Genomic DNA, 16,816 nt, shown 5'->3' with positions numbered 1-16,816 from the left:
TGCCTTCTAGAACTGGCCTTTCAAAAAGCCTCCCATCTGCCCCACAACCTCCACTCTTTCCCCATTCAGGAGCTGGATGAGAATTCCTAGAACCTGGATAACAGAGACAAAAGGGCAGTACTGAATGGCTGTGGGAAGCACAGCCCTCCTACCAACCTTAACTATGAGAAATTATGAGTGAATAATGTACTTTCATTGTCTTAAACCATGGAGATGTGAGGGTTTTTTGTTACAGCAGGTAGCCTACCCTGATTAATAGAGTATTTGTCCTGGTAAGAGAATGAGGTGGTTCTGTTCGCAAATTGAAAACCACCCTCCTTTAGCTAGCCATTAATAACTAGTATTGAATGGTTTCTGTGATGGCTTCCAAATCCTTAAGAGAATTATTTAAGTGATCGAGACAGCTATTCGCACGCAATAAGGGAATTGCGTGATTATTGCTCCCTAGTACTAAATATGATGTTGAGAGCTAAGTTAAAATGAAATGAAATCCAAAAAAAAAAAAATCAGCAAGAGAGCTATTCATTAACTTTAAGTCCAAGCATGTGTGTCTGTGAAGAGCACCAAATGGTAGTTTTCTCAGTGTTGAAAAACAAAACAATGTGGCCTTGAAGCAAACATTAAAAGGATGACTGGAATGTATAATTCAAACAACTTGACTTTTTTTCCTTTAAGTAAAATGGATAATTTCTATGTTTTCATTTCAGGATCTTTTAGAATTGTGTGTGTGTAGTTTTTTTTTTTTTTTTTTTGCCACGGAGTTAGTTTAAATCACTATTCAGAAACCTTGTTTAGATACTGGTTTTAAATATTTTGTGCTATGTAAGGAAGACAGCCTGTGCAACCTTACGCTAAAGAACTCTTTCCTGTGAGTATTTGGCAAAATTTTGTCTTACGTAGTAAATATTGTTAAGTAACAATATCCCAGGGTATATAAAAACCATGTTGTAGCTAAAATAACCAAAGAGAAGAATTTGCTTCCATCTTCTAGCTAGAATAAAGGGGGGAATCAGGACCTTCTGATGGAATGAATCTCCAGACAGAGGCAGCTCCATTCTCAGTGAACACAGGGAACCAGGTAGGACCACCCAATACCTTCAGAGGTCGCTCTGGAGTCTGAAAGACCTGACTCCAAATCTGGGACCTCTTTATCTCCCTGAGCCATGATGTCCTCCTATAAAATGAGAACACTTACCCTCTGGCAGACTGCTGGTTGTCCTTAAGATCCATTCACCTTTTCTTTCACACTAATAATTTATTGGGGTTCATGGCCACCCAATTAAGGATCACACTTCACTGCCTCTTTTGCAGCTAAGCATAGCCATGTGACTTAGCAGATTTGATTTGTGTCCCATCCCACTGGGAGAAAATGGGAGCTGAAGAAGCTGCCTTGGGACCAGAGATGGAGTTTAGGTATGGAGGTTGGCAGAGACCTTATATCTTCCTAGGGCTTGTGTGTGGATTAAGTGAGACTGCTATGTGAAAGTATCTCTTCTGAAGTCTTCAGAACAATACTGGGAGGTATGCTAGACAGGAGGGGTAATTATGGTTGAAGTACAGAGAAAGTAGTGTTGTAGGTCAATTTATACATCAAGAACAAACAAATAAACCAACTCATAGAAAAAGAGATCAGACTTGTGGTTACCAGAGGCAAGGGTTGGGGAGAGGAGGAATTGGATGAAGGCAGTCAAAAGGAATGAACTTCCAGTTGTAAGATAAATGTAATGTACATCATGATAAACACAATTAACACAGCTGTGCTTTATATATGAATGTTGCTGAGAGTAAATCCTGATATTTATTTACAAGGAAAAAATATTTTAAAAATTTCTTTAATTTTGTGTCTATATGAGATGATGGATATTCACTAAGCATTGTGATCATCATTTCATGATGAATGTAAGTCAAATCATATGCTGAACGCCTGAAACTTATACAATGCTGTATGTCAATTATATCTCAATAAAACTGGAGAAAAGAAAAAGAAACAGCAAATAGAATGAATTAAATAGTGCGCTTTCAGGTAAGAGGGTAGGTGGTCCTCAGGGGGTGGTACTCTGAGACCACCCATGTGAGGAGCATCAGACAGAAGCCTAGGAACCAAAGGGTCAGGAGAAGGGATTTGAAACCCAGGCTGGAGGCAGGAAAATCAAGTGTCCGAGCTTTGGGCGAGAAGCAGAGGAACACGAACGTAGAAAAGTGGCCAGTTTCATGGCCCTGGCAATAATGCTGGAAATAATTTTAAGAATAACTATCATTTATCAACAGTCTATGTGCCAGTCACTATTCTAATAGCACTTTTTAGGCGTTTTTAAGATTTTATATTTACATAATCCCCGTTTTATGGAAGTAGAAACTGAGGCTCAGAGATGTGATATCTTTTTGCTCAAGGTCTCATAGTCAATAAGGGGCTAAGCTCAAAACTAGGACTATCTGACTCCAAAACCCAAATGCTAAGAACTAACTACCCAGTAGTCCAAGTCAAGTGCTTTGCAAAGTCATAGCAAAATGATCAATATGTGTTCGTTGTTATTATCCAGACAAGGGAATATGTATCTGGAACAGATCAGCAGAAGCAGGAGTAGACGTGAGCTGGAGACCCTGTGAGGCCAGGAGCTCTGGATACGGTGCTCGTGTGTGTGTGTGTGTGTGTGTGTGTGTGTGTGTGTGTAGGAGAGGTGGGAGGACATAAAGGGTCTTCTGCTGGTGATTCACACTGGCGACTAAAGAGAAGTCAGAGAGCAAAGTAATTCCTAATTCCAGGCATTCTTCTTTTTTTTCAATTGTGTGGTGAAGGAACCAGATGCTTTCAGAGCAGGGAAGCTAGAAAAGAAAGCTAACACTTTCCTTGATTGTCGCACAATCAGAGATGTTTAGAGCCAGAAGATCTTAAAAACAATCTAGTGTTCAACTCTCCTCTTGGAAGGAGGCAAAGGACATTCACTGGGATTTAAAAAAAAAAGTCACCAACCACTGAGAAAGAAGCAAGCTCAAAAGGGCTTTTATCTCGAAGAAATCTGAAGTCCCAGAGGAAGGTTTCAACTTTAGAGAGGCAGAGTGAGTCAGAAAGCCCTCCCTAATTGTGGCATATGTGTGAGATTAAGGTCAGAATATGTGTTAATAGTAACAGATATAATCAGAAAACTTCTGTTTTAGGTGCTGGCATTCTTTTTCTTAAGGTTCCTTAAAATAGAGCGTTTCATTATTCTGATGTTTGGTTGGTAATAGGATGTAAGGATGGTGTGGTCATTTTAATAAAGAACTCTTTTTAACATAAGGTGCATAGATGTGTGGAAACTTTAATAGGCAATCTTACTTGAATATCAAGTACACAGTATTCTTAATTGACAGAGAAGAATTTATTCAATAAGTATTATGGAAGTAAAAAAGCCTAGTAATAAAATAAATATCTGTGTAACTACCACCCAGCATTACCATGACCATAAATATTCCTTGTACCCTCTTCTTTGGTCTCATAGGGGCAGCTACTCTCCTGAAGTTCATGTTAATTATTCCCCTGCTATTTTCAGAGATACTCAGTATTTCAGGCACCTCCACCATTACCACTTCTGAATGTAGGATTCCAAAGTGCAGGAAAAGTATTACCGTTAAAAAAATCAGTTGCAAAGTGACAGCAAATGCCATATTTCTTAACACAGTTTTGCCCGTTTAACTTGTTCTTAAAATTAGCTAATGATATTACTTACTTCTCACAGATATAGAAAATAAGGCAGACTTATAAAATTCCCTCAACAGCAGAATTAAATGCATAGTCTGCTAGTTAAATTAATGAGCTTGACTTGGGCTCAGTCTTATGGGGATTATAATTCCCCAAGGCATAATGTCTCCAATTGTTACATATTGAGAAGACTATTTTAACATTAACACTCAAAATTCTGTAACATTCAGAGTGTGAGTGTATCGAGGCTTGACAGAGTCACAAAATACGTATTTTCAAGAAGGAGTGTTTTGTCTTTGGCAGATTTTGGATGAGGGTGAAGATGTTCTGGTTTATTCCTCTGCTCTTTAAATCAGAGATCCCCAGCTTTTCCTGGGGAAACTGTACATGGTTTCTCACAAAGACTCCCTTTTCATAGGTGTGGTGTAGGGCACGGAAGTTGTGCAGAGAGAGTAAGAAGTTGTTAAGAACAATTCTGGCCACACTGGCTTCCCTGCCAGAATTAGGACAGGGGCTGATCTGGAGAACCTGAACTCAGAGGGGCACCAGGAAAGACTTCAGCTCCACCGCAGGTCACGATGGACCTCAGTTAACTCCATGGTGCCCAAGGAATAGCATGGATGGTGGGTGCGCCATCCTAATACTGCTTGAGCTCGTCCAACGACACATCCTGATCTAGGTCGTTCAACAGAAAGAAACCTGGTAGCTAGAGATTAGGACTCGAGGATTATTTGAGATAAAAAAGCATGTGACTTTGTCAGGAATGGGGAAGAGAAGGCCACAGAAGCAAGGGCAAGCTTTGCTTTTGGTCCACCCCCCCACCCCACCCCTCTACCCACCAAATAAAAGGCAATGGTGTTAATTAACTTTCATTACTTTGGAGCAGTATTTTGGCATCAATGGTTTAAGAGTTAATGTTGATTGTGTCTTACTTTGCAGCACATTTTGATACATTTCTAGGTGCCCTTCATTGTGTGCCCTGGAAACGACGTTCCAGCAGTAACACTGGCAAAGCGTTCAGAACGGACATGCCTGTGGTTTATATGCACCTGCCCCAGGACAGCTTCATTTTGTGCTTTGTGTAAAAGCGACCGAGTGCTATTGAGAATATGCTGGAAAATTCCTCTACCTGGGCAGCAGGTTGGATAGAACTCCCTTGCCTTTTTCTGGAGTTGTTTCTTGCCCACAGATTGCATGGAAACTGAGTTTTGCCTCTTCATTGATCCTACCTGACCTTGCAGATGCACCAGCTCTGAGTGATTCCTGTAGTTCTGCTGAGATGTGTGATCCTAAATCAGCCTTATTTGATTATTCTAATCGGTGGGGGATAGGCAGTCAAAGAGGAAGAAAGGTGGAAAAGACAGGATTTGAGATTAATCAGAGACTTTTTAAAAGGACAAGCTACTTTCCCTCACGTCATTTTTATAGTGATAGAAAACAATGTAATATTTTTCTTTTACCATCAGGCAAATTCAATATTTTAAAATAAATCATGTAGGGATAAAATATCACTTAGACCCCTTGGAATTGGAATTACTACTTTCCTTCTGGCTTGGGTGAAGTCATGGAAATGTTCATTTTCCTAACTTTTTTGCTTGCCTTCTTTGCTCTTTTAGATAACAGGACAGCCTGACTTATCAGCTTAAAAAATATTTCTGTCAGCATCCAGAGAATATGGAGAAAGTGTAAAAGAAGAGTAGTTATGTCAGCCTGCGCTTTTAACCTAAGCCTAGACACCAGGAACTGCCCTGAATTAAATAATAATAAAAAAAATTGCAGGCTGTCTTACTAATTAACAGTTGGCAAGGTACAAATATCTTAGCACATCATAGAACAGCCAGATTGCACCTTTTGACAGGCGGTAGAAACCTCACATGAAAATGTTTCATTGGATGTGAGTATTAAGGTGGAAAACATGACTTTAGGTGGGTAGGATAAAAAAATAAACTCTCACTATTGGCAAGACACAGTTTTCCTTCAGTAGGAAAAGGATGCAGTTCAAAGTAACAGCCTTCATGTTTCCGTTGAATTGTGGTGCTAACATGAGATGCTCATTTCCCAAAATAAAACCTCCATCACCACTTTCTTTTGAACTGTATTCAGTTATAATGAGAGGCAATGTAGAAAAGTTGCTTTTGCACTCAGGTGAATCCCTCATCATTGAAAATATTTGAGAAATTTAACTTTAAAATGAGAATGGTTTTTATATATTAATCCAGAATCTTGACTAGAACTTTACAGTAGAAATTAACATCCCATGGGGAACGATTAGAGGTGCTTCCTCCAGGAGGTGAATCTTCAACTCTCATTATAAGAAAAAAGTTGAAATACAGAATTTAAAATTGTGTGGTTTTGGACAAATGACAAATGCTGGAGAGGGTGTGGAGAAAAGGAAACCCTCCTACACTGTTGGTGGAATGTAGTTTGGTGCATCCATTATGGAAAATAGTATGGAGATTCCTCAAAAAACTAAAAATAGACTTATTATATGATCCAGCAATCCTACTCCTGGGCATATATCCAGAGGGAACTCTAATTCAAAAAGATACATGCACCCCGATGTTCATAGCAGCCACTGTATACAATAGCCAAGACATGGAAGCAAGCTAAATGTCCATTGACAGATGACTGGATAAAGAAGTGGTGGTATATTTATACAACGGAATACTACTCAGTGATAAAAAAAGAAAACAAAAAGAAAATAATGCCATTTGCAGCAACATGGACGGACCTGGAGATTGTCATTCTAAGTGAAGTAAGCCAGAAAGAGAAAGAAAAATATCATATGATATCACTCATATGTGGAATTTAAAAAAAAGAGGATGCTTATGAACTCATCTATAAAACAGAAACAGATTTGTAGACATAGTAAACAATCTTATGGTCACCAGGGGAAAGGGGGTAGGAAGAGATAAATCTGGGAGTTTGAGATTTGCAAATGTTAGACCCTACATATAAGAATAGATAAAAAGTTTCTTCTATATAGCATAGGGAACTGTATTCAATATCTTGTAATAACCTTTAATGAAAAAATATGAAAATGAATATGTGTATGTATATGCATGACTGGGACATTGCGCTGTACACTAGAAATTAACACATTGTAACTGGCTGTACTTCAATAAAAATAAAATAAAATAAAATTGTGTGGTTTTGAGAAATAGTTTTAAAATAGTAAGTTAACCTATTTTACGTAGAAGGTAGGAGTTCAAATATGCTTGATGTTAAACTTAAGAGCATGGGAGAGTCGTAGTGTGTTGAACGTTAGGCATTAACTTTGTATTCCTGAAGAATTCCATTATTTTGCACACTGTAATTATACTCATTTATATATGACGGCTGAAAGAATTACACTTGGAGGACTTACAGGCAGGGAGGGCTATAATAACTGGCTGCCTCTGGAAATAAGAAATAGTGAAATTTTTGTTTCTAGGTAAGGGTAGTCTGAGGCAAAAGATTTCCATAAACAAAAATTTCCTTTAATACTTTCCACCATTTTCCCTGTTCACTTGTATCTTAGTCTATTTGGTGATTCTCACACATGTTCTCTGGACTACCTATTATGCTTTCTTTCTTTAATTTTAAAAAAAATTTTATTGAAGTATAGTCAGTTTACAATGTTGTGTCAATTTCTGGTGTACAGAACAATGCTTCAGTCATACATGAATATACATATATTCATTTCCATTATTCTTTTTCACCATAAGCTGCTACAAGGTATCAAATGTAGTTCCCTGTGCTGTACAGTATAAACTTGTTTATCTATTTTATATATGCCAGTCAGTATCTGCAAATCTATTATGCTTTCTTTTCCTTGCTCTGGGATTTGAAGTGGTCCTTACTGGGTAGCCCTGCACCTGAGTTTACCTGCCCAGCAATACTCCTCACCATTGCCAGGCCCTCTAGGTATCGCCTATTCTCTTTCAACCACAGCAAAATATTAATCCCTTGTCACTGCAAGTTTCTGTTCTCTGCAGCCAATTATTTTGATGGAAAAAAATCTAGGCTCAAGTATTCATGAATGATAATGGGTTCATGAGTTGTCCATCTAGTTAGGACATTTGCATGCTATTTCGGGTCATCTGGGGAAGATGCATTTTTTTAATCTGGGAAAAAACAGTCTGGTAAGATACATTGTAAACAAAAAGTGTCCCATGGTCAATCAAGTTTAGATAATACTACTTATTTATGCTCCATTATTGGAGATTCAGAATACTTTGTAGTTTTTCCAAGTATGGATAAGTTCTTCAGGAGATAGCTATTTATTTAAACTGGAGATTTCCCCACATTTATGATTATAAATGAATATATCTGTGTATATATATATATTTTTAGTATAACACCTATTAATGTCCCATGGAGAACACACTTAGAGATACACTTACTTAATCCAGCATAGTGATTTGTCTGATGGTGTAAATTTCAGACACCATGGTGGCACCTTGGTGAAGCGTTTTGGAATTAGAGTTCTAAAGTCACACTGCATGAATTACTGTCTTCTCCACCTAAGAGTAGCTGGTTTTCTTATCCAGTTTGTATTAATAGATGACCACTTCTGGTTTTAAGTCTATTCAAATAAATCATTCACATATCCTTTACATCATCACAGATCTTCAAAGCCCCCTGCAGCAACACATCCAAGACAGAAGAGGGTGTAGAAGTTGTAGCTACAAAGAAAGGCTTCATCTTGTTTCTCCTGCCAGATGTTGACCATTTCTGTTTGTTTGGATTAAAGAATCTGTGATATCAAGGATCATTGCTTTGAGCATAGGACTCCCACCCAATCAAACTCTGTAGGGCCAATAATTGTTACTGTAGTCTAGAAAACTGAGGTAGGTAATATATTTTCCTTGCCATGGGCTGGCTCTGTTGGAGAAGCTATGTGGGCAGTGGGTGGTAACTTCTCAAGGAATCAAGTTGCCATTTCAAATCTGAACTGTCCACGTCTGCATGCATATGAAATGGCTTGCTTTTGTTTGGAGCAGTTTCTTTCATTATTTGGGGTTAGGATGGAGAGGCTGTGTGCAGGAAATGGCACCTCTCTCCATACTCTTGGAAAATTAATAACAGAGCCACCTTTCCCTTAGGGTCCATTTTGATTCCCCCATCTCTCTGGAGTGCATTCAACCACTTGACCTAAGGGATTAGTGTTATCTGGTGAATCTGAACCTTGCTTGAGATGGCAGCAGTAATTTTTATTCTTCTGTACATTAAGATAGAAAGAAGTTGGAAGGAGAAACATGAATAAAAGCATAAATGCTTATCAGTTTAAATGACTGCAAGGTGTATAATTTCTATTGAAAACAAAGCAGTATGTATTGCTTTATAAAGGGAATAACCCTATAATAATTTACTTAAGAAAGGTAGATTTGCCTTCAAATAGTACTTGTCTTAAACATTATTTGAGAATTTATGGGCAAAGATATTGTTCTCCAAAAGCAAACCGAAACCAAAATGAATTAAAAACAAACAAGAATTAGAGAAAAAGCTGCATACTGGAATCGTAGCATTTGTCCTAAATCAATGGGAAAAGTGTATTTGCCCGTATTTCCTTAACCTTTAGCATGATTGTTGAAAAACATTGTGCAGAAATTTCAAATATTACTAATAAAAGTAGATTAGAGAAATAGCCTAATTTTTAAAATGTATTTTTTAATTAACATTAAATTTTAAAATGTACAGACCTCAACTAACTAAAAGCTTTAATGAACTCCACTGAATCTCACTTTACCTCTCTGTAGAAAGGAATATAAGCTGGGCATATGGTATGTTTTTTGGATTATAATAACGTGAGGGTATTTTGTAATAGAAAAACACAGAGTAGATCAAGTTCTTATTATCCTAATTCAAACTGCTTTTAGGGGAAAATCATAGAAGAGCAAGCTATTCTATTTAGGAAAACGTTACAGAACAAAACCGCAGCTCTGTGCCAGAACACCACCATCCCATCCAAGCCATCTACAGCCGTGTCCCCGCATCAGAATTGGAGTTCTAAGTGTGTGTCCAGCAGACGCTGAATTAATAAGAACAAACTAAAGGATATTTCATTTGCCCTCTGGAAAAAGAAATTGCTGCATTTTGGAAAGCTGGTCAATGATAAGGATGGAAATTAAAAGGTCTTCGGCTTAACCTGGAGTTAAACAGACGTTATCAGTGGTTTATTGCTGTTAAAAATTACCAAACACATTCAAACTGACCACAGTGACATTCAGTGAACATTTACTCTAATCTAGGTGAATAATGACCTTTCAGGAAAGGAGTACAGGGCTTTTAACCCTTTTGTTTGGCAGTGAAAAGTAAAAGGGGTGACAGAGTACAGGCATACCTTGGAGATATTGTGGGTTTGGTTCTAAGCATCACAAACAAGTGAATGTTGCAATAAAGCAAGTCACATGAATTTCTTGGTTTTCCAGTGCATAGAAAAGCTATGTTTACACTATACTGTCATTTATTCAGTATGCAATAGCATTATGTCTAAAAAAAATGTACTTAACTTTAATTAAAAAATAATACTGTTGAAAAAAATGACACCAATAGACCTGCAGGGTTTTCCCAAACCTTCAATTAGGGAAAAAAAATGTAATACCTGTGAAACACAATAAAGCAAAGCACAGTAAAATGAGGCCTGCCTTTACCCCGTTGGCATTAAACAGTTCTAATTTACAAAGTGTTTCCTCCGTGTATTTATGAATTAAAGACTCACTGTGTTAAACTGATCTCAGAGTGCAAATGCCTTCTGGATAGGATGAACCTCTAGGTTCTGCACAGTTTAGTAGTATGGTTGTTAAGCCTTTATTTTTCTTGAACTCCTTTACATTTCTTTTAATTGAGATATAATCAGTTTACAATGTTGTGTCAATTTCCGCTATACAGCACAATTCTTCAGCCACACATGAGTACACATATATTCATTTTCATATTCTCTTTCACCATGAGCTACTACATGATAGTGAGTATAGTTCCCTGTGCTGTACAGTATAAACTTGCTTATCTATTTTATATATGCCAGTCAGTATCTGCAAATCTTGAACGCCCAGTTTATTCCTACATTCTTAAATCTTATTAGGGAATCTATAGTGCCTTTATTTATGTTGGATGCCTCTCTCAAATTTATCATATTAGAAATTAAAATGGGGAATATTTTTCAGACACAAGAATACCTATCATACTTTCTGTGAGCTGCTGGAGCAGAGAAGCCATCACACGACATGTGGTCTCTGAAAAGCTCCACTGTAGGCTTGTAAGAGAATGAGTGAAAAAGGAAAATAGCATCAAAAGATTCTTATCAGAAGAGTTTTGATCTCATGGGCTTGCAGAAAGGGACCCAGGGAACTCCAAGGGGCCTAGATCACAGGTTGGGAACCATTGTCTTCATATTAATTTTTTCTTAAACGTTTAGTGCCTTTTGCTTTTTGGTGGGCAAAGAAAGGAGTCACTGGGAAGGGGCATGGGTGTTAGTTAAGATGCAGATTTGGGGATCCCATACCAAGAGATTCTGAGTCAGTTGATTTGGGATAAGGCTCAAGAGTGTCCCTAATTAAAAATCACAACGCTCATCCCTCCTACCCTTCACCACCAATGGCATTTCTTTCTGTTTTGATGTAAGGGGTCTGAAAATGCACTTGACAGACCCTGCCTACGTCTTATTGTTGGGTTGTTAATATTCATCTTCATCAAATTGATCCTGGATATGCACACTGGGTATTCTGGATCAGAGAGAGACTTCACATTAAATACCACGTAGTAAACAGTAAGTTCATCCGTCCCCCTTGTCGCAGTCTTATCCCTGAGGTGATGTGAGTCAGGTCCCCTATCCCACTTTCTCCTCCACCCCAGAAAGAGGCTCCTCTTTACTTCATCCTTTTGTATGTAAATAAATCTCTCCAGAAGCTTGCTAGCCTGGGTATCTCTGCTTTCATGACCTTGAGAACTCTCTAAATTCTGGGGCCATTCCTCTTTGAAATGCAAATACCGAGACAGAGAGAGAGAGAGAGAGAGGGAGAGAGAGAGCGCGAGAGAGCGCGAGCGAGCACACCAGTCTTCAAGACAACTTGGGCTTGGCCCAGGGACCTGCTCAGAGCCCTAAATACTTGGTCCACCTGGGAAAACAAGAAAAGTTAGTACTCTCTCAGATCAGGGCAATTATCTGGAAAAATGGCTGTGTATCAAATCCCCTGAAGAGTCTTAATGGGCTATGGAAACACTGAAAAATTTCAGGGAAATTCTCTTTCTCCACACCTGTTTCCTCCATACCAGGAGGAAAAAGAAAGACAAATTTTCTAGTTAAGCTAATCTGCAGTACAAGTGATTCTGTTGTCTGGACCTTGTGCTCTAGCAAATTCAGTAGTGCCTGTAGTGTCTGGAATGTCAGGTTGTATTATGGAAACTGTGCAAAACCTGGTGGATCAAAGTCGTAAAGCAGCCATGTTTATGAGTGGATATCTAGGAACAAGGATTGTCAGGAAGATGGGGGAGTAAGGCCATAAATAAAGGGTGAAGGGAGACTAAACAATGTACAGGACCACAGAACCAGTCTGGAAAGGGTGTCATGGTCACTGCTGCTTCTTAGGCAAGTGACTGCTGTACCATCGAGACTCATGTCGATAGTGCTGCTTTAAGTCCCTGCCCTGGGTCCTGTCTTTTAGAAAGCCCCACATCCTACACACACACACACGCGCGCGCGCACATACATACATTAAAGAACATCCAAGCATCCCTGGCATGTGGAATCTGGTGCTCAGTGCTGGCAGTACAGAACTCGTCACCGTAGACATTTGTTCTTGATTTGAACACTGTTCACTTCCTGGGAAAATACCTCTTCACATCTCTTGTTCTACATCCTCAAAACACAAGGTGCTTATTCCCAGTGCTGTGAATGTTTGTGGGTGGCATCCCTGCCAACATGCGAGATGGACACTGCTTAAAAGCACAGGGAGAATTCGGGCAGCAAAGGAACTTAGGTACAAGAGAGAGAAATGAACATGTCCAAAACTTCTCAGATACTATCATTACAGTTGAGTCTTAGGTCAGGAAATAACATTTCTTAGCAATGCCAAACATTCATTTTTCTGCTTCTCTTTATGGTCTAATTTGTGACCCTGAAGATACCCATGAATTAATGTGTTATTTACTTTTAGTTGCACATGGCAGCTGAGGAAAATCTAGCAATTGTTAATTCATGCTACTCTTAAAGGGGTATATATGTGGGTCTAATCTGCCATGACTGCTTCTGAAAACTAGATGCTGTGCCCACTGACAACAAAGGATCTGAGTTGTTCACTCCCAATTCAAAGTCAAGAGTTTATGTATTGACAGATCAATGTCACCTCTGTACCAACGCAAGGGAGGCAGTGAGAGTGAATATTTGGTGCTTTGGGCTCCCACAGTTGCAAGTAGGCTTTGCCTCCTACCAGGCCCCACATGGTGAATATTAACCAAGTGTAGGAGAAGGTCCAGATAATGGGCAGCCAACACCCAAAACAAAACAGAAAAAAAAATTAACAAGTATACGGGTAATTCACATTGTGCTGTGTAAGAGGTAGAACTGTGTGGTAATTGCTGTGTGCTCAGATATTAAAGGATTTTCTTTCAAAAATCTTACCAGGAGACTTACTATTGCTACTATTGAAAATAAGAGCTTTTAAGATGGGTTTCAGTATGAGATGGATATGTAAGAGGATCCTGAGTTCACCTCCTCCCACCAACACACTGAATCCATAGCTACTTATGGAAAAACTTCCTTTGGGAAAAAAAAACAACCCTAAAAACTGGCTGAGCAACCTTTACCCATTGGGCAATGAGAGTTAGCCCACATCAAAGTTGGTAGGAGAAGCTGGGACACAATCTTGCCATAACTGTCGCCCCCTCCCCCCTCTGCCGCCCCAGTACAGCAACCCACAGTCAGGAGAGAACTCCATACTTGGAGTTTCTCCATGAGGAGCAAAGGATTTGAACTCCACATTGGCCACCCCGGATTTTAAGACCTGCACTTGAATGATGAGTCCTCAAAGCATCTAGCTTTGAAAACCAAGGGAGCGCACATCCACAAGGCCCTGCAGTAATCTGAGAAACGGGTCTCACAGGGCTCACGCACTCAGGCTTACCTGCCCAGCATGGATGTGGTCAATTGGAGGGGGCCCAGAATTTATGTAGAAGAAGCTCATTTCCTTGTCTTGGAACATTAGCCTGAGGGGCAGTCATCTGATTCACATTTGGGAACCTGTTGGAACACTCTCTGTGGATGGAGGTTGTTGTGTTCCATTAGGTGCTTCCTATTCCACACTCCACAGCATCACCTTCTCCCAGAAGGGAGCTTTTTCGTGTGTCTGGTACTCTGGTTTTACATCCAGTACCCTGTGTTTTGCAGCTGCCACCAGGGGACGTCACTACCTTGCCTGGCTCTGGTGTCTGCTGGGGCTTGCAATCGTGAGACACATTGGACTATCACTAATAAAGAAAGAGTTCTTAAATGGACACCACCTCCAAGCCACAGCAAGAGGTAACAGGCTCAGGAACTCAGTCTTTCTGTGAAGGAGGCAAATTAGCTTATCATCATAACTGCAGCCTGCAGGTCACGCTTCTAAGTAAACACATATCTAAGGGCTGACTAACCCTTTACAGAGACCATGTAGGGTGGGCGATATCTTCATGTTCTCTCTCTATCTGCCATGCTCCAAAGCACCAGTATTTTCCAGAGAACTTTTACACACATCTAGTGCTATAGATTTTATTTCTGGTGCCCCAGTCCTTGTGGCTACTACCCAGAGGACGTTCCTTGGTAACCTGGCTCTGGTAGCCCAGGGGGCTTGTGCTTCAGGGCCTCACAGAACTGTAACAATCAGAGAGAGAGAGAGTTCTCGGCAGACTGCCACCCCCAGAGCAATGCACTGACAACAGACTGAAATACACACTTAGTCTTTCTATAAAAGAGACCTATTACCTTGTTCAGGGACTTCAGCCTGAGGGGTGGGCTTCAGGTTTGGCAGACTCTAGAAGCCTATGGATGTGCTCTCAGGGAATGTCAGCTGGTGCAAACTGTCTTGGGTTCTCCCTTTACCTCATTACAGCTTGCTGGTATCTGTCAGACAGAAGCTTATACAGGAGTTTGGAGCACCAATTTTTGTGACTGCTGACCAGGGGACACCTACAGATTACCTGGCAGTGGAGGCCAACAAGGCTTACTAACACTTGCAGTCCCATAAGACAGTACATATTTGCATACTTTAAAAGCTACTGCCTGAGAATCTGGCTACCAATCAGCCTGAATCTAGGTGCTGATGGAGATCCTGCCCTTTGGGACATTGGCAGAAGCTGGTCTACCATTAACTACTGGGAGTCATTAAAAATAAAATAGGCAGCTTGGAAAATCACAAAGATCTGAGAGACAATTAAGAGCTAGGATTGAACGGTAAGGTTTATTGCCTACAATGAGGCCAAATTTTTAGACTGGGAGAAGTGGCTGTTTTGTCAAATGCATAAAAACTAATACAGAGAGCCAAGCAAAATGAAGAAACAGAGGAATATGTCCCCCCCCCAACACTGGCCAAAGAAAAAGAGAACAAGATAAAATGTCAGAAAAAAAAAAATCCTTAATGAAATGGAAATACGTAATTTACCTGATGAAAGGATCAAAGTAATGGTTATATATATGCTCACTCAGAGTAAGAATGGCTGAACACAGTGAGAACATCAACAAAGATAGAACATGTAAGAAAGTATCAAATAGAAGTCACAGAGCTGAAGAATACAATAACTGAACTGAAAAATACACTAGAGGAGTTCAACAGCATACTAGATGAAGCAGAAGAAAGGCTCAGTGAACTGAAAGACAGGGCAGTGGACCTCACCTAATCAGAGCAGCCAAAAGAATAAAAGAATGAAAAAAGGTGAAGGTAGCTTAAGGGACTTACCTGACAACATCAAATAGACTGACATTCACATTAGAGGGGTCCCAGAAGGAGGCAAGAGAGAAAGGGACTGAGAACATATTTGAAGACATAATCATTGAAAACTTCCCTATCCTGGGAAAGAAAACAAACATCCAGATCCAGGAAGTTCAGGGTTCCCCAAAAAGATAAACCCCAAAGTTACCACGTCAAAACATATTATAATTAAAATATTAAAAGTTAAAGACAAGGAGAGAATCTTAAAAGCAAAGTGAGAAAAACAATTTGTTACATAGGGAAACCCCGTAAGACTATGTAAGCAGATTTTTCAGCAGAAATTTTGCAGGCCAGAAGGGAGTGGCATGATATACTCAGTGTTCTAAAAGAAAAAAGTTCAGAAAGAAAAAACTTTCAATCAGAATACTCTACCAGGCAAAGTTATCATTTAGAGTTAAAGAATAGTTTTTCAGACAAGCAAAAGCTAAAGGAGTTCATCACAGGAAACTGTGCTTACAGGAAATGTTAAAGGGACTGCTTTAAGCTGAAAAGAAAGGGTGTTAACTAGTAACAAGGAAACATGAAGGTATAAATCTCACTGATAAAGGTAAATATATAGTAAAGATAGTGAATTAATTACTTATAAAGCTAGTATGAAGACTAAAAGACAAAAGTAGTAAAAATAACTGTAGTTATAATAACTAAATAAGGAATACGCAAGATGAAAGGATGCAAAATGTGATATTAAAAACATAAAACATGGAGTGAAAAAATAAAAAATGTAGAGCTTTAGAATGTGTTTAAACTTAAGATGTTATCAACTTGAAATAGGCCCATATAAGTTGTTATATGTAAGCACCATGGTAACCAAAAAGCAAAAACCTATAGTAGGAACACAAAAGAGAAAGAGAAAGGAATTTAAGCACACCTCTGTAGAAAGTCATCAAACCACAAAGAAAGAGCGCAAGAGAAGAAAGGAATAGAAAGGAACTACAGAGACAGCCGGAAAACAGTTAACACAATGCCAATAAATGTACAACTAGGAATAATTCTTTAAAAGTAAATGGACTAAATTCTTCAATCAAAAGACATAGAGTGCTGAACAGATAAAGAGAAACAAGATCCACCTGTATGCTGCCTACAGAAATTCACTTCAGATATAAAGGCATACACAGATTGTGTGTGAAGGGATGGAAAAATATATTCTATGCAAAAAGAAAGCTGGGGTAGCTATGCTTATATCAGACAAAATAGA

The sequence above is a fragment of the Vicugna pacos genome, chromosome 35 (genome assembly GCF_048564905.1).
Source record: "Vicugna pacos chromosome 35, VicPac4, whole genome shotgun sequence".
NCBI classification, from domain to species: Eukaryota; Metazoa; Chordata; class Mammalia; order Artiodactyla; family Camelidae; genus Vicugna; species Vicugna pacos.
The sequence above is the reverse complement of the archived record's forward strand: the minus strand, read 5'-3'. Positions refer to the sequence as shown.